The sequence below is a fragment of the Heterocephalus glaber genome, unplaced genomic scaffold (assembly GCF_053883595.1).
Source record: "Heterocephalus glaber isolate CG9 unplaced genomic scaffold, H.glaber_assembly_v1.0 deba00001460, whole genome shotgun sequence".
In the NCBI taxonomy this organism is placed as follows: domain Eukaryota; kingdom Metazoa; phylum Chordata; class Mammalia; order Rodentia; family Bathyergidae; genus Heterocephalus; species Heterocephalus glaber.
The window spans coordinates 2,524,179-2,550,919 of NW_028258307.1; the positions used below are offsets into that span (position 1 = coordinate 2,524,179).

General features: G+C 37.8%; 1 protein-coding gene and 1 pseudogene across 15 annotated transcripts in view; one reads left to right on the top strand and one right to left on the bottom strand.

Moving 5' to 3' along the window:
• Hmbox1 (homeobox containing 1) overlaps positions 1-26,741 on the bottom strand; it is a 177,101-nt gene that overhangs the window by 135,771 nt on the left and 14,589 nt on the right. The gene's annotated exons all lie outside the window — the stretch shown is intronic.
• LOC110350049 (uncharacterized) lies at positions 3,591-9,947 on the top strand (annotated as a pseudogene). Its single transcript, XR_015453332.1, has 4 exons — positions 3,591-4,104; positions 5,249-6,837; positions 6,926-7,005; positions 8,214-9,947. The product of XR_015453332.1 is annotated as an uncharacterized LOC110350049 (transcript).

The window sequence follows — 26,741 nt, forward strand, 5'->3', positions numbered from 1 at the left end:
TAACACCCATTAGTGCTTTCCTTTTTCAGTACTCTATTCTTTCACTATCATATACATCTCTCCTATCATTCTTTTCCTTTTTAATTTTTATAATTTTGTGATATTTGGGATTGAACCCAGGGCCTTCACACTGAGCTATATCCCCCATTTCTTGAAAATTTGAAAGAGGGTGTCTCTTAGATGACCAGGTGGGGCTTGAACTTGTGATTCTTCTGCCTCAGGGTTCCAGAGTGCTGGGATTTTTCCTTTTTGCTTATTTTGGATTTAATTTCCTCATCTTTATCTTAAGTTTTTCTCTTGAAAGAGTTTATAATAAGGAAACTATATAAGAAGGATTAAACTCAACTGAAATACTGCTAAACTTAGTTTTTAAAATCGTAAAAGTAAAAGGGTGGATTCAAGGTAGAAAAACTTAAATAAGGGCTTCCTATAACTTATACACTAGCTTTGTATTACCTGTCAGTGTCTTCTGATCCGTGCTTTCTTTAGAAAACAGAGCTACAACCCATTTGAGAGGGTAAACAGAATATTTTAAAACTATAACTCAAACCTGTCATGTCTCTATTAAAATCTTGCAATACTGCATACAGTATAACTTAAATTCCTTTTATAATGTACCCTGTCTCACAAGATTTTGCCTCTACCTATCACTCACCAGGTCCTAGGCACAAGAGCCTTCATTCTGATCCTTGAATACCCCAAGGTTACACTTCTTTTAGAGATTTTGTTCATTCTGCCTAAAATATGCTTTTCATAGCTGGTTGCTTTTACTGCTTAAGTACTAAGTTTCCAAATAAGACTTCTCTTGACCACCCAATCTAAAATTCTACCATAACCCTGAGTTATATTCTTTTAGCACTTACTTAACCACCATCAGAAACCATTTAGTGTTTATTTGTATATCTGTCTTCCTAGTTCTATCAAAGGAGGGATTAGTTCAAGCCTATTCACCATTATGTCCCCAGGACCCATGGTGGCTACCTCACTGGACATGGTTAAACACCTATTTTCTAATAAACAAAGTATGCAAAGATAAGACCTTAATTTTGGACTCTCACTCCTCTCCCGTTGGGGAAGAAAAGAATTAGTATCAAGCTCTTCATTAATGATAACTAATTATTTTGAAAGGTACAAGAAAAATATTAATTACTTAATAACTTGTCATCCTTCAATAAACGAGTTCTGTGCCAGTACAACCCCTGTGTGTTGTGCTACAGATGAGGACTACACATAAGCACACAGAACTAAACTAACTAGCTTGTATGCACAGAGTTTACATTTTAGTTTTCTTTCTAGGAGAACTAAATATATATCCTAAACCTCAAAGCCAAGTTTCAAACTTACCTAGAGAAAAAAGGAGGTGAGATAGGTGTGCTGAGTCCTAAAGGAATCTTTAGGTGTGAGACAATCCCTTCTGTTGAAAACATACGGCCTGAGTAAGAACTCTCCCTTTTTTGGTGGAAGACAGGAGAAATGTACGTATGTTCATCAGTCTTACTAATCCTCAAACATAATCTCACCTTTAATCATTAGATTTTCCCACTAAAAATGTTATATGTAGAGTTTTTCACTTTTTGAAAACCAATTTCATTTCTCAAAGTTTTGCCAAAATGCTTTCAGAAGCAAGTTTTAGAAAGCATTACTCAAAATGGGAGCTGGTGGTTGTAGTTCAGTGGCAGAGTGCTTGCCTAGTATGTGCAAGGCCCTGGGTTCAATCCTCAGCAACACACACACATACAAAGGAAGCATTACTTAAAATGACATAAAATACAAAGACATTTATTTCATGTATCAAGAAGTTTGAGCTGGGTGTAGTGGCACTTACTTGTAATCCCAGCTACTTGGGAAGCTGAGATAGGAGTTGCCCACACTGGGCAACTTAGCAAGACCCTTTCTCAAAGTAAAAATAAAAAAGGACTGAGGATAGAGCTCAGTGCCAGGACCCAGGTTAAATCCCCTGGAAGAAAGGGAGTCTGGATGATAAAGCTGCTTTGGAATAATTTAATCAAGAACTCTTAACAAAGAACTCAATCTTTCCCCTTTTCCCACTCTGCCATACTCACTGAAAATCAATGGCTTAGTGTTCCTAGGCTACAGATGTCATGCACAGGTACACCAACCTATAGGATAACAAAATCAGGATTGCCAGAAGGGCAAAAGAGGAAACCACTGATTAGACAGCCAACCATATTTATTACAAAGGTCCAACTCAAACACTGGTATTTTAAAAGTCTTTCCTGAGTACTCCTGTCTTCTATGACATTACATGTGTGGCTTATATAACTGACATTTTAAGCTACCCTTCTGACATAAGATTATAAATTATCTTTCCCGTAATCTATACTGGAGGAATACACCAAAGAAAGTTTACCTTTATATATATATATGAAGATACTAGTGAGGCAAATATTAAAATAAGATTATATATTTACAGTAAAGATTTTAAAATTTGGTATATATCTACATTTATTTAAATCTATGCAAATCTTAAGTCACAAGAATGTTTAGAATAATGAAATAGTGGAAACAACCCACGTGTTCAAAAAAATTATTGCTGAATATACTATGACACAGTTACAGAACTCATTAATGTATACTCAGGAAAAAATATGAAAATCAATCTAATAACAAGAAAAATGTTCACAATACATGTTAAAAGAGACTACAAACTGTATGTTGCTTTTTGTTTCCTTAGGGCATCTGAGCTAAGTGACAGAACGATTATGTCACATTTGGTAAAATAGTCATTTGAATTTCAGAATCTGCACCTCAAGGAAGCAACTACAAATTAGGGTGGATAAAGGTGGGCCCATAATATCAGCAAATAAAAGAGCCAGAGGGCTACAGTGACTTCCTGGTTTGGTTCTTGATCACAAACTGCTACTTGTCAGGCCCCTGTTTCACCTCTGGCACTATAAATCCCAAATGCTTTAGGATACCAAACAAAGTTCAAATGTGTAATAAATAAAAGGTAAAAACCTGTGATGGCAGTGCAGCCAGTAGAGTGCTTGCCTAGCATATTTAAGCTCTTGCATTCAACCTTCAGTATATACACACATAAACACAAAACACAAAACACTAAACAAAAACAAAAGCAAAACCAGGTTAGTTATAGGTCACAGTTACTTAGCTTATCTGAATTTTCTCCTCAGTTTGGTGCTTTAGGCTCACCTCCAAATTTTCTTCTTTTCATCTTGATGCTTTCTTTTGTCACATTTTAGTTTTTCCTGTCACTTACTTGTTTGCAACCTTCCTTCTCCTGCCTCCAGTTTCTCTTTTTTGTAGCTTGTAGAAACTTGGTTTGCCCACTAACTGCAAAAGCTACCTTAAATCTTAGACCTCAGTTGCACAACTAAAAAATCTCTGCTCTTCTCCAGATGTTGCCCACTATGACCCTGCTATTCAAAACAATACTGTGTAGGGGGAGTTCTTCATTCCTTGGGATCCAGTAAGGAGTCACTATGCTTTGTGTACAGTTTCTCACCACTGAAGTTAAACCAATTTCGTGAAGCTATTTGTGAAAGTGTCCACTTAATATTGTGGGACCGCATAACTCTGTAATCATAAAAGCTCCCCCAGCCCCAACATAGTAACTGATTGTGATTTAACGGTTAAAATGTGCTTGTTAGTTCTGGGACACTAGATAAAATCTGTAACAAACATAGAGTTCCTAAGTGAATTACCCAACTCCTTGTTTGTCTGAAACCAATGTTCCAGACACAGCTATCTATAAGACAATCTGCAAACATCTTTTGACCATCAACATTTTTTCTCTTTTCTGTAAGTTCTGCTTGCTAACTTCCCCTGCAACACCCTATAAAACAGCCTCGGACTCTGAGCCAGGGGCCTCTCTAAGCTACTTTGCTTTGGGAGGGCCATCTGGCCAGACTAATAAAGGTCTGTTTTATTTTCCAGCTTGTCCGGTGTGTTCCTTCCCGGGTGTTCTTCGCTGCAGTCAGCTCCTCGGAGCATTTGGTAAGGCCCTCAGTCTTACATTTTGGAGGCCCCAGCGAGATCCCCGGGTAGGAACCCTGATTTGGCCGAGACTCCGTGGTGGGATCCAGCAGGAGGCTCTTGGGCACAGACCTCAGAAAACCTCCGGAGGTAAGCTCTTTGTCACTTGCAACTGTTTGTTAAGTCAGGAGTGAGGTGGCTGATGGGCCGGTAAGCCTCCCCTGAGCCCAAGGTTCAGGAACAAGGGGAGATTTAGTTTCACTTCTGTTGTGGCGCCCATTCATCTTGTCATTCGTACGTTAGTGTCCTGTCCGTTGTGTGTTTAATTTTATATTTCTTTCCAAACCATCAAGGGCAGAGATGGGAGGATCCTGCTCCAAAAATACCCCGTTGGATTGTTTTCTCACTAATTTTAAATTGGCTTTTTCCCCCGAACAAGAGGACGAATATGGGGTTAAATTCTCTCGTGGAAAACTTCCCTCCCTGTGTCCATTGAAATGGCCAGCCTTTGGAGTTGGATGGCCAGCCGAGGGCTCCTTTGAGCCGAGCCTCTGTCGGGCTGTATGGGGAAAAGTCACTGGTCGCCCCAGCCACCCTGACCAGTTTCCTTATATAAATATCTGGGTCCAGGCTTGTGAAGAGCCTCCAGCTTGGCTGCAGCATTGTTCCCTGCGAACAGACACTTGCATTCTGGTTATGGCACCAAGGGGATCCCGAGAGGTCAAAACCCGGGCTCCCAAGCCGGTGCTCTCACAAGATCCTGATCCCTTAGACCCCCTTAATAAGACCTCCACCCTATGTGGAGCCATCCACCTCCTCTGATAAAGCTGGCCCCAGATCTCAAAACCCTTTCTACCCTCCTCTTCCCGAAGAGGAAAAATCTCCAGATTCTGTAACCTCTCTCTCCCACACGTGAACAGGGGCCACTTATGGTCCCAGCAAAGCTCCCTCTGAGGGGACTGGTTCAGTTCCTCTTTTGCCTCTTCAGGAAACAGAGCAGGGTCACTATGTCTATATCCCTTTTTCTACCAGTGACTTATACAACTGGAAACATCAAAATCCCCTTTTTTCAGAAAAACCCCAGGCTTTGATCTCCCTCCTAAAACCTGTTTTTTGTACCCATGATCCTACCTGGGATGACTGTCAACAACTCCTCCAAGCCCTTTTTACCTCCAAGGAAAGAGAAAGAATTCGAGGGCAAGCCATAAAATCAGTATTGGGAGGAACAGAGGGCCCACTTGATGAGCAACAACAAGCCCATATCGAGGCGCAACTTCTGTCCACCTGTCCCCAGTGGCAAGTTAATTCCTCGGGTGGGAGAGAAGCTCTCCAAAACTACCGTCAGCATCTCCTAGCCGGCTTGAGGGGAGCCGCTCGGAAGCCTACCAATTTGAGCAAGGTAAGTGAGGTCCTTCAAGGACCTGAGGAATCCCCTTCTGCCTTTCTGGAGCACCTGTTGGAAGCATACCGTACGTATACTCCAATTAACCCAGATGCCCCTGCAAACCGACAGGCAATTAATTTGGCTTTTGTCACTCAGTTGGCCCCAGATATTAGGAAGAAATTGCAGCAGATGGAAGGATTTGAGGGGGAAAATAGGGAAAAACTGATGAGTGTAGCTATGAAGACATTTAATAACAGAGATTCTTTAGATGACAAAATGGCTAAAAAGATAGGAAAAGCAACTATTGCAGCCTTAGCAGATGGAGGTTTCATCCAAAAGGAATGAAAAGAGAATAGAAAAGAAGATAAAAGTAAAGTACGGCCCCTGTTAGAAAAGGATCAATGCACATATTGCAAAGAGAAGGGCCATTTTAAAAGGGATTGTGAAAAGTTGAAAAGAAAGAGAGAGAAAGAGACAGGGCTCTTCTAGTAGATGAAAAAGATTGACGGGGCCGAGGCTCATGGCCGCTCGACCCTCATGAGCCTATGGAGACTTTGGGAATAGGGGGAACAGATGTCCAATTCCTTGTGGACACTGGCATGGCCCACTCTGTCCTGAAGACCCCCCTTGGAACCCTTTCTTCCCTAAAGTCCTCCATTACCGGGGCCACAGGACAGTCGGCCTCTTATCCTTGGACCACAAAACGAACTGTAAATCTGGGAAGAGGCACTGTCACTCATTCCTTCTTAGTTATCCCTGAGTGCCCATACCCATTGCTGGGAAGAGATTTGCTACGAAAACTGGGGGCTGTTATTTCCTTTGAGCCTGAAGGAGGGACTCTCGAACTCAAGCCACCCTCTGCCATTATGGTAACGGTTCCCCTTGAAGATGAATTTAAGCTGCTAAAGGAGGGCGCAGAACGCCCCCCCGAACAAAAACGGGACTACCTTCAGAAAAAGTTTCCCCAGGTGTGGGCTGAGACCAATCCACCTGGGCTGGCCAAACACCATGCCCCAGTGGTGGTTCAATTGTTGGCCTCTGGCACCCCCACCCATGTGTGGCAGTACCCCCTCCCGCTGGAGGCCAAGGTAGGGATATCCAAACACATCCACTGACTCCAGGAAGCCGGCATCTTGGTCCCTTGCCAATCAGCCTGGAATACACCCCTGCTTCCTGTAAGGAAGCCCGGCACCTCTGACTTCAGACTGGTACAGGATTTGCAGGAGGTAAACGGCCGGGTGACCATCCACCCAACGGTACCGAACCCCTATACTCTGTTTAGTCTCATCACTCCTGCTCATGTGTGGTACTCAGTATTAGACCTCAAAGATGCATTTTTCAGCCTGTCTCTAGCACCAGTGAGCCAGCCCCTCTTTGCCTTCAAATGGACTGACCCAGACACCAGGACTACCAGACAGCTGACATGGACCCGGCTGCCACAGGGATTCAAAAACTCCCCCACTCTGTTCGGGGAAGCTCTCAGCAAAGATTTACAAGAGGTAAGGAGAGTGTTTCCCCAAGCGACTATTCTTCAGTATGTAGATGACCTCCTGGTGGCGACTTCGACTGATGAAGAGTGTCTTGCAGCCACCGAGGGCCTCCTGGAAGCCCTCCAAGACCTGGGATATCGGGTGTCTTAGAAGAAAGCTCAGCTCTGTCGGACCAAGGTAACCTACTTGGGCTATATTCTTGAGAAGGGAAAGAGGAGGCTGGCAGAATCAAGGGTATCCGCAATTCTCCAGATTCTGGAGCCAAGCTCAAAGAAACAGATGCGGGAATTCCTAGGGGCAGTTGGGTATTGCAGAATTTGGATTCCTGGCTTCGCTGAGATTGCCAAACCCCTGCACGAAGCCACTGGGGGAGGACATACGGCCCTCAAATGGACTGAGGCTTGCCAGCAGGCATTTCAATCGCTTAAGACTGCGCTTGCATCGGCACCAGCCCTGGCACTGCCAGACTTAAACAAGCCCTTCACCCTGTATGTAGCAGAGAAAAATGGGGCAGCCAAGGGAGCGATTACTCAGCTTTTGGGGCCATAGAAGCGGCCCGTGGCATACCTCTTGAAGAAGCTCGATCCAGTGGCCCGAGGGTGGCCTACTTGTCTGAGGACAGTAGCAGCAGCAGCTGCTTTAACCCAAGAGGCTGACAAATTGACCTTCGGACAGGATTTGACTTTGATCACTCCCCATGCCATTCAGCCCTTGTTAAATAGCTCACCTAGCAAATGGCTGTCTAATGCCAGGCTGTTACAATATCAAGGACTCTTATTAGAACAGCCACGCATTAGGTTTGCTACCACTGCTAGCCTCAATCCGGCTACTCTACTCCTGGAATCTGATGAACAAATGCCCATCCATGATTGCCTCAAGACTCTTGAAAACTTGAGGGGAGGGCATCTGGATTTGATGGACCAGGCCCTCCCCCTCGCAGAGACAACGGTCTACACTGATGGGTGCAGTTTCATGCGTGATGGCATACAGTATGCTGGGGCGGCAGTGGTCAACCAGGACCAACAGGTGGAATAGGAGCAGGGGCTACCTCAAGGGACATTAGCACAGAGGGCTGAGCTGATTGCTTTGACTAAGGCTCTGGAACTGGGGAAAGGAAAAAGGATAAATATATTCACTGATAGCCGTTATGCTTTTGCCACGGCCCATGTGCACACGGAGATTTATCAGAATAGAGGGCTGCTGATCTCTGAAGGAAAGGAAATTAAAAACAAGCTTTCCCACCTTCGACTCCTTAAATCCTTAAAAGCAGTCCATCAGCTTCAGTCGGAGCTACATGATAAATTACGGAAGACTATGCCTGGTCCCAATGAAAAACCTTTGCAACCTTTACCCTATAAGCTGGGAGATTTGGTTTTTATTTGCAGGTTTGATTCCAAGACCCTAGAACCACACTGGAAGGTACTGGTTCCTGTTGTCCTGTCAACTCCCTTGGCAATGAAGGTAGCTGGACAGTCTGCCTGGATACATCGCAACCATCTGAAGGCAGGACCCCCTGTGGACGTCACGAAGAACAAATGGAAGGTTATCAGCCAACCAGGCAACCGAAAGCTGAGACTGGGGCCGGTTGGAGATATTTCTCATTCTTGATAATATTCTCTGGGACATTGGTGGTACTGCCCGCAAGAAAACTGAACCACACTGGAAATGTATGGGTTCAATTGGCAAAATCGCTTAATCTGTCTGAATTCTCTCTGAATATAGATATAAATTTCCATTATGTATTAGGAAGCTATCTCATTCTGGTGTGCACCCCTTTAAGTTTAATATGGCCCTATACCCTGTTTAAGGATATCCCAGGGAAAAATCTCACTTATAAAGGTAGTTACAATTGGGGGCATCCCTCATATCATAAACCTAAAAATGCTGTCAAATTATATGCACCCAGGATAATTATGTCAAATAATACCCAATGTGCTATGTATGTAAATTGTACAACCAAGTGTCTGAGAATAAAACGATCTGAAGGGATGCCCTGCCATATAAAATGGAAAATTATGTATAACAGTGGCCATATCTCCCTGCTGACAGGATGGTTTTATACCTGTGAAGGAATAACTTTCAATTATATTCCAGCCAATTTAACCAAGACCCGTTGCTGCTTGAGTCGTCTAGCTGTAGTTTTACCAGATAGAACTGATTTGATTATGCCAAATAGAACTAAACGTTGGTCACCTTATACTGCGCCAGGATGTGATGATGATGTAGGTCTTTTGACAGATGCTGAAGTGATATCTATGATAGCATCTTTCGTTGCTCTGCCTTCCATAGCAGTCCATGCTGAAAAGGCAGTATGAAAATTGGCATGCAAAGTGGTCAAAGGGTTAAATGCTACCTCATCAGCCTTGGCATTAATTAACCAGGAGTTACAAGAACAGAGACAGGCAATCTTAGATAATAGGGCAGCTATAGACTATTTGTTGCTCTTTCATCATCAAGGTTGTGAAAGAATAAAAAATATGTGTTGTTTCAATATGACCAACAATAGTCCAGGAATTAGAGAAAAGATAAAACAGTTTGAAGACTTGGCTAAAAGGGTACATGATGAAAAAGTAGGATGGGACTTGTTCCAGTGGCTAACTAAATGGTTACCCAACCTACAATGGTTAAAACAACTTTTTCTTGTCGTTATAGTTGTGTGCATATGCTTAACATTGTCGTGCTGCTGTATACAATGGATGCCCACATTTATATGTAAGATTAAGTTGTAAAATCAGTGGGGAATGTGGGACCGCATAACTCTGTAATCATAAAAGCTCCCCCAGCCCCAACATAGTGACTGATTGTGAGTTAATGGTTAAAATGTGCTTGTTAGTTCTGGGACACTAGATAAAATCTGTAACAAACATAGAGTTCCTAAGTGAATTACCCAACTCCTTGTTTGTCTGAAACTGATGTTCCAGACACAGCTATCTATAAGACAATCTGCAAACATCTTTTGACCATCAACATTTTTTCTCTTTTCTGTAAGTTCTGCTTGCTAACTTCCCCTGCAACACCCTATAAAACAGCCTCGGACTCTGAGCCAGGGGCCTCTCTAAGCTACTTTGCTTTGGGAGGGCCATCTGGCCAGACTAATAAAGGTCTGTTTTACTTTCCAACTTGTCCGGTGTGTTCCTTCCTGGATGTTCTTCGCTGCAGTCGGCTCCTTGGAGCGTTTGGTAAGGCCCTCAGTCTTACAATATGATATATAAATATTTCTGTTACTTTTCACTAAGGAAAAGACAAAAACTGTATTTTAAACAAATATGTCAGATTCAAGGATTTTCATTCAGAGAAAGTTGTTATAAATTCTTAATATAGCCAGGCATGACATGTGTATCCGTAATCCAAGCATTCAAGAGGCCGAAGCAGGAGGATGGTGAGTTCAGGACAGCCTAGACTACACAGTGAGACCATCTCAAACAAGCAAACAAATAAAAAGGTAGGTATGGTGGCAGACTCCTGTAATCCTAGCTTTGACAGAGGCTGAGGCAGGGAATTACAAATTCAAGTCTCACATGGGCAACTTAGTGAGACCCTGTCTCAAAATAAAATTTTTTTTAAAAAATGTAAAGGTCTGGGAATGTAGCTCAGTGGCGGAGCACTCCAGGGTTTGATCCCTAATACTGAAAAAATAACTTAGAATAAACACTTTATAGTATTACAGGCATTCAATACAGATGATCTTTCTTGAATTTTGTTATGCCAGGAACATGAAAAACAAAAATTTGACAGTCATTGTTATTTGCTCTGTCTGTGTCACTTTGGTTATGGCTCTTTTAAGTAAGTAAAAGGACAATTATAGAAAAATGTGGTATTATCTTTATCCTGGCCAAAACTTAATGGAGTGAGCAATACTGGACTACTTAAATTGCAATACACCCACACAATGCAACACTTTTCAAATGGAGGAAAGAATAAAGAAGTTCTCTATGTACTGATATAAAATATTCACTATATAGTCATCAAGTAAGGGTCAGAAAACCTTGCAGAATGTGCTACCTTTTCTAAACAGGAAATAAAAATAGAATATCTATTTGTTCCTTATAAGAAGGACCCAGGGCCAGGGATTTAGTTCAGTGGTTCCGCCACCTGCCTTGAAAGCTTAACGTCCCAAGTTCAATCCCCGGTACCAAAAAAAATTAAAAATAAAAAAGGACACTGGTGGCTATGAGACTATAAATATAGGAAGTTTCTACTGTGACTATATAATTTTATACATTTGTTATTTTTTAATCCTGGTAATAAATAATAACAATCATAATCTGGCTAATCTTAATCTCTTCACCTGAAACAAAATGCACAAATTACACTTGATCTTAGCCAAAAGGTTGAGGAACGATCAAAATGCACAAATTAAACTGGGCACAGTGGTACATGCCTTTAATCCTAGCACACTGGGAGGCTGAGGTAGGAGGAGCACAAGTTCAAGCCCAGCCTGAGAAACTTAGTGAGACCGAATCCTAAAATAAAAAATAAAAAGGGCTAATATACAGCTCTCCCCCATCTGTCTTATATATTGCTCTCAATTATACTTACACCATCATTCTCCTAGTAACTGAGGGGTAAGCCGTGGTAGCCTTTGACCTTCTGCCAATTATCACTACAGTTCTATAAATTTCTTTCTCGTCCCACTGCTGTCATTTTCACTGAGGTCTTCCTTAGCTTATGCATGAACTTTCCTAACTAGTCCCCTGCTTCCAGTGTCTTGTCTTTTCTCTCCTCTCTATGCCCTCACAGCTTCTTTTCTAGTAGTGGGGAACTACAGGAGTGCTCTGCCACCGAACTACATCCTCAACCCTTTCTAATTTTTTTTAGACAGTCTCACTAAATTGCCCAGGCTCAGCTCATATTTGCTGTCCTTCTGCCTAGGCCTCCTGGAGTGCTGGGATTATAGGCATCTTTTCATTTCTTTCTTCGTTTTTTGAGACAGGGACTTTCCGTTTGTAGTCCAGGCTGGCCTCAAATTTACTGAGTGCTGGGATTACAGGCATGCCACCATGCCTGTCTTACAGGCATCTTTTCTTTCTTGTTTATTTATTTTTAATTTTTGGTGCTGGAGATTAACCCCACGGCTTTCCACAGGCTAGGCAAGTGACCTTGACTTGGAGCTATACCCACAGCCCTAGTCTGGTTCCAGAGGTATGTGAGCTTGAAACAAAAGCAACACACATTAAGTTTATCATTCATTCCAAGAATCTTTTGTGCTTACCATCATCCTTAGCAAGACATACAGGTTTTCCTGCTATTAGACCCAATGTCTATCACTCTTGAAAAGGCACCCAAAGTAGATGGAAGGAACAAGAGTGACTGCTCAATGGGTTCAGGGTCTCCTCTGGAGGTGATGGAACCATTTTGAAATTAGAGGTAATGGTTATACAACACTGTAAGCTCACGAAGTGCAATGAATGTACATTTAAACATGGCTGATTTTATGCTGTGTGAATTTCACTTCAATTAAAATACAAGCCACTGGGCGTATTGCACACCTGTAATCCCAGAATTTGGGGGGCTAAAGCAGGAGGACTGCCATGAGTTTGAGGCCAGCCTAGTACATAGTAAGTTCAAGGCCAGTGTGGACTACTTACTGAGACCCTGTCTCAAAACAAAAACAAAAATCCATACACAACAGCAAAGCGGGAGAGGAGCTAAAACTAGGACCACCATGCCTTGTGTCCTGCTGTTAAAGGTCCATTCCCAGAAAGCCCTGTACCTTCTTGTCAATTCATTCTACCTATGTCATTCTACCTCCCAAACCATTCCAATGTGCCTTGACATTATCTTCAGCAACAACCAGGAAATTATATCTTCCAATCTTTCTCTGAAGTCTATCTTACTTTAAAACACAATTGGCTCTTTCCTGAATACAATACTGCACTCACTCAAAATATGGCTGCTTTCTTTTTTTGGTTGTTTGTTTTTCTGTTGTCATTTTTCATTTTTCCTCAAACTGTCTTTATCTCAGGGCCAGGAAGAAAAAAAATTGATTTCCCTGATCACTGTTGTCATTTCTCACCCACAGTCATTGTCTCCTCCATGCGGCTATTGCTTTGGTATCCAATTTACAGCCTTCCTTCCCCAAAGCTTTATGATACAATGTAATTTTCAAATTACCTGACTTTACAATACTGTCCCAACAGTATGCCTTTGGGCCACCTCCAGGGAGAATTCTCCTTTAAGCCACTTTAGCCATCTATCAACAGGGTAATATCCTGGACTCTGATCATCATTCAAAACTGCTCTTTCACCAAAATTAGTAATTCAGAAACCCTATTACAGTATTATCCACTTTCTCCATGCGTGACTACACCTGAGCTGCCAAGTGTCTTCTGGAAAAAGCACTCCAAAAGGCAAGTTGGTTCCATTTCAGACTCATAACCAATTTCAAATGAGGACCCCACACAAGGTAACAATCTTGCGGTTCTCTGTTCTTTCTTTCTTTCTTTCACATTCTCCCATGGCTATTGCAAATCTCCTCTTCCTCATCCAAGCACAGGCTACCTTCATCTTTATTTGGTTGCTCTTTCTTCTCACTTCCCTCCTCACAATCACTCATTACAGAGCAACCAGTTAGATGCTCAAATATATTCTTCAGTCTGCTTGCAAACACTTCATACACTTTCACTGCTCTTAGAATAAAGACCAATTTCCTTTAAACATATCACAAAAGGCCATGGATAATAATCTGACCCCATCCTACCCTTCAAGCCTCGTTTTGTGCTACATCTTTCAGATTATTTTATTCTTTGGCTTAATAAGGTATAACTGATAAAATTATATACACATACATTTCAGGCACACAGTGGGATGTTTTGATATATATACACATTGTGAAATGATTATCATAATCAAGCTAATTACTATATCCATCATTTCAAAGTTTCAATTTGTCTGTGTGTATGTGTGTGTGGTAATATTTAAAATCTACTCTCTTCACAAATCCAAGTATACAACACATTATTGACTATAGTCATCATACTGTATATTAGGGGTCCAAAACTTATTCATCTTATTATTGAAATTGTATATCATTTGACCAACATCTCATTTTCTTACCCCAATCTCCCTGTTCCCTACACCTCATAACTACCTGTCTACTCTGACTTCCACAGATTCTGTATGTAAGTGTGATGAATATTATTTGTCTTTCTGTACCTAGTTTATTTCACTTAACACAAGGTCCTCCAAGGCTGTTTATGTGATGTCACAAATAGCAAGAGATTCTTTTATAAGGCCAAATAATATTCATTGTATATATCCACATTTTCTTTATCCATTCATCTGTTGATGGACACTTAGGTTGTTTCCATCTTGACTACTGTGAATAGCACTAAAATGAACATGGGAGTGCAGATATCTCTTTGAGCTAATGATTTGAGCTAAATATGTGCCCAGAAGTAGGAATGCTGGATCATATGGTAGTACTATTTTTAATTTATTGAGGAACCTCCATATTATTCTCCATAATAGTTGTACTGCTTTACATTCCCAATACAACCATCAGATTTATTGACACTAATAATATCAGCAGATCTTTATACCTGTCAGACTCCAACTTAGTAAATGGCTTCTGCTTTGATAGGTTTCTTCTCTTCTCTTAGAGAGGTTAACTTTTAGTCATCCTCTAGATCCCAGCTCAAAGACTACTTTCTCTGCTAAGTCTTCACTGACTTCCTAGATTAGGCCAATGTGCCATGCATACAGCACTATCATTTTTTTTTGCAGTACCAGGGATCAAACTCAGGATCTTGTGCTTGTGAGGCAGGCGGCACCACCACTGAGCTAACTCCCTGGCCCTTCTTTAGTTCTATATACTAGTTGTTCCAATCTGCCTCACAAAAAAATTGTTATGAAAAAAATTTACATATTGTTGCATTCATAGTAATAAAATTTTATCTTACAAAGTCTACCCCAGGAAATTACAAATTTAACTATTCTTCCTAAGCTAGATCTGAATAAGTCACAAGGTGGCTAGAAGCACTGTAATTTTTCTGGTAGAGGTTCTCACCGTTTCAAAAATAAAATTCAAACATTAGAAAGATATTTAATATAATTATTCCATCAACCTCCTAAATGAATATGTATATGTATCTTTTATATATACCTACTACACATGTATGAGTATATATAAATCCTATGTATAAATATGTACTTATCCCAACAAGGTCATACAATTCTTTCGTATTTAAATTGAAATTATCTAAGTATTTTAACAAACTTAGAAGGCAAGCGACAAATTTAGATTCATGTTACTGTTACAATTCATTATCAAAGAACTAAGGCTGATGAAATGTTTGTGTTTCATTTGAGTAAATAAATTACATTTTACCATCAGCACATAAGGCTTTAACTACTTCAACCTTTCATTTATAAGTATCTGTAAGTAGTAGATTTAAGGTCACCAAAAATTAACATTTGAGAGAAAAGCCATTACCTATAAAATATTATTCTAAATATACAGAATTGTTGACTTTACAATAATTAAATAAAAGACTTCTCTGGGGCCAGAGATTTAGCTCAGTGGTTTTGCCGCCTGCTGCACAAGCACAAGGACCCGAGTTCGATCCCCGGTACCAAAAAAAAAAAAAAAAAAGACTTCTCTGGCATAAAAAAATGCCAACCATAAAAAAGCATTACGAGAGAGAAATAAAATATATGGATGCCTGTAAAATAATGAGAGAGATTTTCATTGTTAGGGTCAAACTATCAAGACTGAGTAAATATTTCCAACAGGATGAAGGTGTTTTTATCTGCAGTACTTCACTAATAAACAACATATTTTATCTTCACCTATAGAACTCCATGTACTTTCAAAACATTTTCCTTATTACCACTACATATCTGAGAGCAACCAATAATAAGCATACTGCTTGCCAACAAACAAAAGAAAGTATTAAACAGCTCGTGATTCTTTTTTTTGCAATTCTATTTTTAAAAGAACAAACTAGAAATAAGAAGAACATCCTGAAGGAAAAAAAAAAGTCTTCTCTGGCTTCTTCTATCTTTAAAGTATTCTTATTCAGAAGCTAAATTCTTAACCACTGGTGCAGAACATCTGATATATTCTGCAACCACAAATGAGCATCCCTATACCCACTAAAACTTCATGTGTGGACCATGAAATCTGAACAATATAATTTTCACATGTCACAAAATATTATACTTTTATTGATTTTTTAAGTTAAAAAACTCTTAGAAGAAAAATGAGAAATTTTTATTTTTTATATATATAAATATATACACACATATACATACATACATATTAGATATATGAAATGTCCAGAATAGGCAAATATATAGAGAAACAAAGTAATCAGTATTTGCCAGAGGCTGGAGGGAGAAGAGAACTGAAGTCACTGCTTAATGGGTGTAGGGTAAGTTCTAAACTAGACAATGATAATGGCTGCCCAGTATGGTTAGTTCATTAGTGCCACTGAACTGAACACATTAAAATAACATGCTATAAATTGGTATTATTCTAAGCAATTATTATTCTTCCAGAAAACTGTGGTTGCTACCAAGACAGACTCTGCATCAATGAAATGTTATAGTAGTTCATATAATACGTAATAACATATTGCTATTCTTCTTCAAATAGAACCTTAGGTACTCAAAGTTTCTACCACATATTATGAATAACCTTAAACAGTTATAGGATTAATGTGTGCTGAGTTCCTAACCAGCAGAACCATGTGAAATAACATGGTAATTGTATGTATGTGTATTACTGTTAAGAATTTCTAATTTGTATTATTTATTTATTTGGTTTTTTGAGACAAGGTCTTGCTGTGGCGATCAGGCTGGCCTCGACCTTGTGGCAATCCTGCCTCAGTCCTTCAAGCTGGGATTACAGGCATGCACCACAATGCCCAGCCCCCAAAATTTCCAATTTTAGATTTCAATGGTAGCCAGGTTAACAACTACTGAGATTCCATTAAACAAAAGAATGCTTTGTTTCATTTCTCAAAGCATAGATTTGTTTTTGCAAAGATAAAGTTCTTGAAAAAAGCAGAATTCAGAAACAAAGGCCCACGAAAGTAATGGTCTACTATTTCAAAGCTAAGCTTAGGTCTAGCCTCCTTCCTGAAGCTTTTCCTGACGATTTTAGTTCAGAATTATTTCCTTTTTCTATTACTCCTGAGTATTATTTTTGATGGTTAACTTCTAATGTACTTCTCATTTGTTGATTTAGTATAATTTAATACTTTGGTATATATTGTCTTGATTACTAGCAGTTTTGTGTATCGTTCTTCTCTATCTCCATAAATAGTAAGCTACTCAAGGACAGAGATTTGCTTTTACTTATTTAGTAGCCCTAGAATATAAAAGACAACATAATTTATAAGTTTCCCATGTGTCTTTTAAAATAGTCATGTTTTATTTAGAATGAAAGGTCATAATCCATCATTTTGACATCAAATGATGACAAGATCTATGAAAATACAGTTTTAAAAGAATTAAATGATTATGAATGTTCATTTAAAGTTGTCTTTGCATCACAATATTATAATTCCTCCAGAGCCACTTCACTGTTTGAAGTTATACTAGAATCCATAGTTTTTGTCTATTTTGTCTAGTTTATCTATAACTAAATTATTCTTTAACTCAAGATAGGAAGTAAAGTAAAATAAATCTCCATTTTAGAGAGCAATTACATTTACCCAAGATTCTCCACTATTATTTCATCTGCTCATTATTTTACAGAAATATCTAGTCTCTCAAAAGATAGATGATGATGCCTTTTCTTGACACTCCTTTTAAAAATCAAAGCAGATTAATCATTTTGTTCTATTTTTTATCACCGTAAGAATATATCTACTATGGTTAATAATCATAGTGCTTTGGTTCATTTGTATTTCTATCTCCTTATCATACAGTAAACCTTTATAAGGTTGTAGAATTGTGTTTTACTCACGTCATTTTCTCCTGAAACCCTACCACCATCTCTAGAATAGTAGGAGCTCAATAAATGTTTGCCTGATGATATCTTTAGGAAATTCCTGGGTATGAGGGCACTACTGATGAATAAATATATGCTTATACAAAATCATTAAGATAAAGCTCATCAAAATAAAAGCTAGATAATACTAAGCAGGGAGGTCGATCTTTCTCAAAGGGGAAGGAGATCAAGAGACGGAGGGAAGGAGGGAAGGAAGGGAGAGGTAGGGGATGAAAAACAGGAATTGGGATGTGTTATGTGCGTGTACCAATTCCACATGAGGAATGCAAACATTATGTACTGCAAACATATTTACCAATTTAAAAAACAAAAGAAAGGGATCAAGGAGTTGGAGGAGGGAGAGAGGGAAGGGAAAAGGGATTTAAAAAGGAATTAAGATGTGTTTTGTACATGTACCAACTTCCTACAAGAAAAGTAAACATTCTGTACCACACACATGTACTAATACAATACAATAAAACCAAAAAAAAAGATAAAGCTCTTAACATAATCTAGTCATAATAATTTGTTTTAGCTATTACCTCCTTTCCATTAAAGCAGCACAGATGTACCAAAGTAATTTATTTCCTCACACATATTTTAAGTACAAAGGGCAACCATCTTTCCCCTCCAAAAAAAGGAGTCTAAGTTAAAATGTCATTGAAGTCAAAGTCATCTGGTTATCTACAACAAAGCAGTAATTATTACGTAGAATCACTATGTCATTTAAAGGGTAAATAAAGATGGTACATGCATCATGTAAAATATTAAATTATTTATAACATTCTTATTTTGTATCAACTCTTTAATGTTTTGTTTAGGAGGAAAGTTCCTGATACACGCTATAAAAAAAAAGAGAAAAATAATTATGATAGACACTGCTAATTGCTTGTTGAATATCTTTTTCCCTTTATTCTTTACTAACAAATCTCTGAGTTTGCTTGTGGTGGCAGTCACTAGCCTTCTTGAGGGTAATGGTATGATATAGTTTTGGTTTATGAGATGGAGGTACAGCTTGTTAAGTCAGAATTGGAAAAAAAACTTCAAAACAAAACTATGATAGTAGCACCCAAAATAGTTCATCTGCAGTAAAAAGATATTCTACAGGCTCATTTTACTTTTTAAAAATTAAAAACCAAAAATCATTTATTTTCTGACAAAATGTAAGTATTCACTAACAGTAATTGCTAACAATAACAGAGTACTAAGTAGTATTTAACACTTAATTCCTTTAATCCAACCCTTGACACAAAGAGCAGCATAAACTTGCTAAATATATTATAGCTTGTAAGTAGCAGATCCAGAGTTGAAACTTAGATAGCTTAACTCCAGAATCTATTGCTCTACTGCTAACAACAATCTTCTCAATATGCCAATATGGAAGCACAAATGTGTATACACACTTCAGCAGCTCGTTGTACTAATAAATGTCTGGAAGCTAATGGCCACCACTTTGAGCACCTCTTGTAATTGTAGAGGCCAAAGGTAACTTGTATTATTTCATGATGTCTCAATAAATTTAGGGTTAAAATATTTATACATTTTTCTTTTCCTGGTGTATATATTTTTGGTGGGCTCTGTATGCAAAGAAATGAGTATAAATCATTACCATATAGTATATATCACTCATCAGAAAATGAATTTTAACACAAAAATCTCATAATAATGAAATTGGTAATATATTTAACTTTAAGCAAATAATGCCTAGTGTTTTATTTTACAAGTAAAATGAGGAACTTATTAACTTGGTATGATCAATTCTGCACTATTCAAGAATGTTTTTTGAGACTCTACCACAATTATTATTCACAGTAGCAACTCGATAGAGACTGGTGAATGAGTATACAAAAACATGTTAATGTTAGGGCCGGGAATTTAGCTCAGTGGTTCCGCCACCTGCCTCGCAAATCAAAGATCCTGAGTTCTACCCCCGGTACCAAAAAAAAAAAAAATGTTAACTTTAATTTGATGCAGAGAGCTATAGTTTGTAAAAGGTATCTTTTATATAAATATAAATATAAGGTTATAAATAAAAGATTAACACATAGATTCGCAACTGGAGCTATTGTCAAGTTTACTTGCTTAATGTTACATTATGAAAGAAATTTAGAAAAACACTGAATTTGTCACAATAAATGTAATTGTTTATTCATTCATATGCCACATCTATATGTAGTATAACTTTGCTTGTTCTTTATTAATATTTAGCATTTGAAAGATCTGACTAGGACTTTTTCCTTTTAAAATTAAGGTAAAATTAACTGTCAAACAAAATTCGTTTTTTTAGTGCTGGAGATCGAACTCGGGACCTTGTGCTGATGAGGCAGGCAGTGGAACCACTGAGCTAAATCCCTGGCCCCAAACAAAATTCTTATTTATAGTTAATTTGTATTTTTTAAAGGAGGAGCAAAACCTACACTTTTATAACACTGATCTGTGAGTACTCTTTTTTCAAAAGATTTAAAATAGGATTTTTTTTAAGCAACAAAACTTTACTTAAACTTCAGATTATATGCTACATTTCCAGGAAATATCTTTTTCTTTGCTGAAAGAGTTTAAAAAATGAATGGCTGTGTCTACTCATAATTTTGATATCCAAATTACAAGCACATTATTTGGGGCATGGGCTACCTTACTTCTTTCTTCTGCCTGTAACTATTACCAGGGTTTATCCTTCACCATTAAAATTAAGTTGGTTATGTCATAATATCGAGCATCCAACATTCTGACACTTTCTTCTCTGTTGGTGGTTGGTCCAAGAAAAATTAACTACCTTATTTATTAATTTCCTAATTTTTCCATTTAGCATTCACAGCATAAGACTATGTCTTAAAGGGTGTCTCAATATTTGAATAATGTCTTCAGAAGAAGTTCTTGCTGTTTAAAGCTGCATTATCACTTCTGTAGCATTCACTGAATCCAAGTACATAGGACTTCGGTGGTATATCATAAACATCATCAGCAGACTTTTTTTTTAATGTGTTCATTCATGTTCCAGAAAGTGACTGCTTCTGAATGTGCTTGATTTTACTATTTTAGACACTTATGTTAAATGAAAGGTTGGAAATATTTAAACTTGGTGTGCTGGTAGTAAAATGATATTGTATACTCAAATGAAGCACAAATAATTCATCAGTTACAGTTTCTGTGACCATGAAAGGAAGGGCATCACTAGAGATTCTACGGAAATTAAAAGATCAGTCAATACTACAAGCAACTCTTTGTCTATAAATTTAAGAACTCAGATAAAATAGACGAACCCCTTGAACACAGACCAAGAAAAATAGTCTGAATAGTCCATCAGCTATTAAAGAAAGAGTGCAGTTATAAGATATCCCAAGAAAACTCCAGCCCTGGATGGTTTCACTGACCAATTTGACTATACATCCAATGAAGAAATACTGCCAATTTTACTTAATCTCTTGAAAAAATATATAAGAAAACTTTTCCCAAATCTCTCTCTCTCTTTTTTTTCTTTTGGTTTTTTTGAGGCAAGGTCTCCCTTCTCTGTAGTTCAGGCTGATAGCACAGGCTGGCTTCAAACTCACAGCAATCCTCCTGCCTCAGCCTCCCGAGTGCTGAGATTACAGACATGTACCACCATAGCTCCCAAATCATCTTATAAGGTCAGAATTATCTTAAAAGAAGCCAAAAAATTTAATTACATGAGAAGAAAACTACAAACATCCCATATGAATACAGATGAAAAAATCCTCAACAAAACAAGTAGCCCACTGAATCCAGTAAAAAAAAAAAAAAATATATATATATATATATATATATTTGGTACCGGGGATCGAATTCCGGTCCTTGTGCTTGCGCAGCAGGCGGTGAAACCACTGAGCTAAATCCCTGTATATATTAAATCCAGTAATACATTAAAGATAATACACCATGCAAGTTTTATTCAGTACTCAAAAATTAATCAGTGTATGTTACCATAATAACAGATAACAATAGATGCAGAAAAAGCATTTGATAAAAGTTAACTTGGGGGCTGGGGACTTAGCTCAGTGGTTTCACCATGTGCTGTGCAAGCAAGCGCAAGGACCCAAATTCAATCCCCAGTACCAAAAAAAAAAAAAAGTTAACTGGGGCCAGGGATTTAGCTCCATAGCGGTGCGCTTGCAATCCCCAGCACCGGAAAGAAAAAAAGTTAACATCTTATTCATGACCAAACTTTAACAAAATTAAGAACAGGATAAACTTCTTCTAATTAATAAATAGCATCTACAAAATTCTTATAACTATCATATTTAATAATGAAAAATGGAATGCTTTTGCCTTAATGCTGAAAAAAAAGGTATCTGCTTTAACCACTACTAATCAACATCATAACAGAAGTCTTGGCCAGTACAATTAAGGGGGGAAAAAAAAGAAATTAAAAGGTACAAAGATTGAAAGGGGAAAAGTAAAACTGTTTCTACCCATAGATATGACTATCATTTAGAAAATCTGAAGGTTTCTACAAAATATTCTTTTCAAATATATGAATTTAGCAAGGTTACAAGATACAAGGACAATATAAAAAATCAATTATACTTTTACATAGTAACAATGAACTAGAATTCCAAGGGTTTATTTGTTTTGTGGCTTTTTGGTTTTGTTTTCTTGGTGATGGTTGTGATGGTGGTGGAGCATGTGTGTGTGTTTGTATGTATGCATGTGTATGTTACCAGGGATTGAACCCAGGACCTTTGCCCTGAGCTATATCTCTTGACATTTTTGTTCTTCTTAAATTTTGAGACAAGGTCTCACTAAGTCACTAAACTGCCGAGGCTGGGCACGAAACTGAACTTGTGATCCTGCTGCCAAAGTGCTGGGATTATAGCCATCACACCCAATTAAAATCCAAGTTTTTTAAGAGTTTATAATAACACCAAAACCCTGAAATATTCAGATATAAATCTAACAAAACAGATGCATAATCTGTAATGCTAATAAATGGAAAAAATCAAAGATCATAAAAATGGATAGATATATAGTGTTCATGGATAAGACTAAACACTGTTTTCTCTGCAAATTGCTCTAATAGTCCACACAATCCTAATCAAAGTTCTAAAAGAACTTTTGCTATGTATTGATGAGCTAATTCTAAAATTTGTATGAATATACAAAGGCAGGTGAATAGCTAAAACAATTCTGACAAAGGTGCAAAGGCAATTCAATGGAGAAAGGATGATCTTTGCAATAAGCATAGCTTTAAAATATGGAAATCCACATTCAAAAAATTAAATTTCAACACATACTTCAAATTTTTTATTAAAAATTAACCCAAAATGGATCACAGACTTAAATGTAAAACCTAAAACTGTAAAATATCTAGAAGAAAATACAGGAGGAAAATCTTTGTGATCTTAGATTTTACCCTCAGGGGTATGCTTTGACGGTCATATGCCATTCAGTATATCTTATTATCCTTGCCACAATGACAGCGCCCATGGATGGATCTTGGTGATGTCTATGGAGGAATAAGAAAATTTCCCTCACTCAGAAGGGAGCTAGTAAAAATACACTCTTTTTTTCCCCTAAGAACATGAACAAGAAAACACATAAATCTATTGACTATAATGGCCAAATAGATAAAGCAAGCTAGCTTTAAGATGAAGCAGAAAGCAAAACTGCTGTCCTATACAATATCAACCTACTACATATGGCTACTGTGCCTTTGAAATGTACCTAGTCCAAACTGAAATGTGCTGTAAGGGTAAAATACTGATATATAAATAATTTTTATACTAATTAAATGTTGAAATGGTTATGTTTTGGACATAATGAGTTAAACAAATAATTGTACCTGTTTCTTTTTATTTTTTATTTTAAATGTTGAATTCCATTATATTGCTGTTGGAGAGAGTTGCTGTAGAAAGTTGAGAATGCTAAATATATTACATTTAAAGTTTCCATAGAATTTATTATTTTGCAACTGAAAGTATCCTAACTCATCCTTTGGTCCAGCAGTTTCTTTTATTGTTATCTACGAAGAAATTAAAATTTGTTCAGTAGAAATTTCTCTGTAGTTATTTCAGTTTATCTGTGCATCTTTACAATAGATCCACTGGTTTTTATAAACTATTTCATTTTCATTATAGGTATTAAACTATAACACTGTTTTCAAATTAAAAATAAGAATAGATAGAGGAAAAAAGAAATTTTTTTTTGGTACCGGGGACTGAACTCGGGACCTTGCACTTGCAAGGCAGGTGACAGAACCACTGAGTTAAATCCCCGGCCCAAAAGAAATTTTCACTAAATAAAACCACATATTACTGTGTTAGCTTTTCATTGCTGTGACAAAATATCTGAGAAAAACAACTTTTAGGAGGAAAAGATTTATTTTGGATCTTGGTTTCAGTCCAAGGTCATTTGGATCTCTTGCTTCTGGGCACTTGGTGAAACAGAACATCATGGTGGGGAGCACACGGTGGAGTGAAGCAGCTCACCCAGGGTGGCCAGGAGGCAGAGTGAGGAGGTGACAGGTACAAAACATACCCTTCAACAGAAAGGCCTTAGTGACCTATCTTCCAACTAAGCCCCACCTCTTAGAGTCACCACTTCCCAAAAGAGCCATCAGCTGGGACCAAGCTTTTAACACATGAGCTTTTGGGGGATATTTAAGATCCAAACCATTAGAAATAACTAATAATGTCTGTAGAACAGAGAAATATGGCAGAATCTGGATGGGAAAGTGACCTTGAGGGAGCTTGCATTATCTTTTTCTTTTTTAAGATGACAGATTTGTGAACTTCTTTTAATATTAATAGGAGGTAGAATTTGCTTCTCATTAAGAAGCATGAAAATGCTCAACATTCATATATTCGAGAAATAGAGTATAAGGAAATATATGCACCTCAGACTTTTAAGTTTAGAATCCATGTCACAACCAACCAGAAAGAAGCCTCTTAAATAGAAATGAACATTGCAACAAGATTAAGGCTCAAGAGCAACAATAAAAGTCAAGCAGCAGGAGCAGCACCTGTCCAGTACCAGTCACAATCAACAGTAATGCTGCCCTAACCGGACTGCACCTGTGGGGCGCTCCTTGTTATGGTTTCTGCCAGAAAACAGCCTCTTACAGTTCTTCCCACCGGACAAACCTGGTTCTGTAGAATTCCTATCAATTCTGCAAAGTTCCTAACATTCATGTAGTAAATTTACTTTTAGTTTAAATTAGCCAGAGCCAGTTTTTCTTACTTCCATCTAAGACACTTCACTGCTTGACAAACTATAATAAAAGATGCTTTAGTCAACAGTACATTGGCAAAATGGCTCGCCAATACACACATTATGTTATGGGGTTTGAAACAGTGACAGTGGTTTAGCATCCAGAAACAATCAAACGATAAGATTCTGTAAGCACTTTCTGAATCGGAGCTGAAGAACAGGGTAAGGTATCTCGTCACTACTCTCCCATTAGTCCTGCAGATTCTTCAAAATGAGCATACATTTTATCAAGAATTAAAAGGCTCACACTTCAAAATACATCAAAAATAAAAAGAGAACCATAGCCAAATATTTAAGTATCTGCAAATTACGTATTTGACAAAAGACAAGTACCTAGGACATATAATGAATTCTTACAACTCAATCACATGGGGAAAAAAACCCAATTGTAAGATGGGCAAATACCTGAACAGGCATTTCACCACAGATATATGAACGGTGGATAAGCAGAGAAAAAGATGCTTAGTCATTAGGGAATTGCAAACTAATACTATTCCCACTAGGGTGGCTACAAATAAAAGATAAGACCATTAACTGTGGACAAACATTGAGAAACTGCAACCCTACTATTATTGGTGGCAAAATAAAATAGCTTGGCAGTTTCTAAGAACTTCAACATAACTGGAGTGTAGCTTAGTGGTAGAGTGCTTGCCTAGTATGCTAAGGCCCTGGATTTGATCTTCAGCACAGAAAAAAATAAATGAATGAATTTACTATGCAAGCCAACAATTCCACTTCTACATAGCAAGAAATGAAAGGATGTTTACACAAAAAGCTGTGTACAAATGTCACATATGTACTATTCATAATATCCTCCAACCTACAAAAGATCCAAAAAGCCATTAGCTGGAGAACAAATTGTAGTATTTACAAGCAACGGAATATTATTCAGCAATAAAAAGAATGGAATAATGATACACACTACAACATGGATGAACTTCAAAAATATTAGGCTTGCTGGGCATGGGAGATTTTTAAGGCCTTCTGCATAGCCCAGGTTTTAATAAACGGTCATCTATTTTTGTTTTTATAAGCAGATTTTCAACTTTTGAAATAAAAGACAAAAATCCAAACTATATATAATCAATGTCAATTTTCTTCCCTTTCCCTTAACTAAAAAACTATGTTAGAATTTGAGGGAAAAAACCTAGTTTAAATACTAATAAATTATGGTCCTAGGAAAGATTTTACAAATCAAAACAAGGCAGGGCCAGGGATTTAGCTCAGCTGTTTCGCCGCCTGCTGCACAAGCGCAAGAATCCGAGTTCGATCCCAGGTACCAAAAAAAACAAGGCAAAGTGACTACGTGTTCATTTAATAGTAACAGTACAAATCACACATATTCCTATTTTTCATTTGAAAATAAATACAAAATATTTAAATCAGTATAAAATAGATATTTACAAATTAAACATGATATCCCAAATGTATATCAGTAAATTAGGCAGTATCATATGGGCTGGGGATGTAGGTCAGTGGTAGAGCACTTGCCTAGCATGCTCCAGGCCCTTGGTTCAATTGTTAGTTAAATAAATTAAATAAGTAAATATCAAGCATACATATACTATCTACAAAATCTGTAGGACAGGTACTTCATAATTCAATGCCCTAGAAACTAGCTATATGTCCATTAACAGATGAATGGATAAAGAAAATGTGGTATTTACACACAATAATGTTTTACTTTGCCATAAAGACAAACTTGAGTCATTTGTAGAAAAACACATGTACCTTGAGAAATAACATTAAA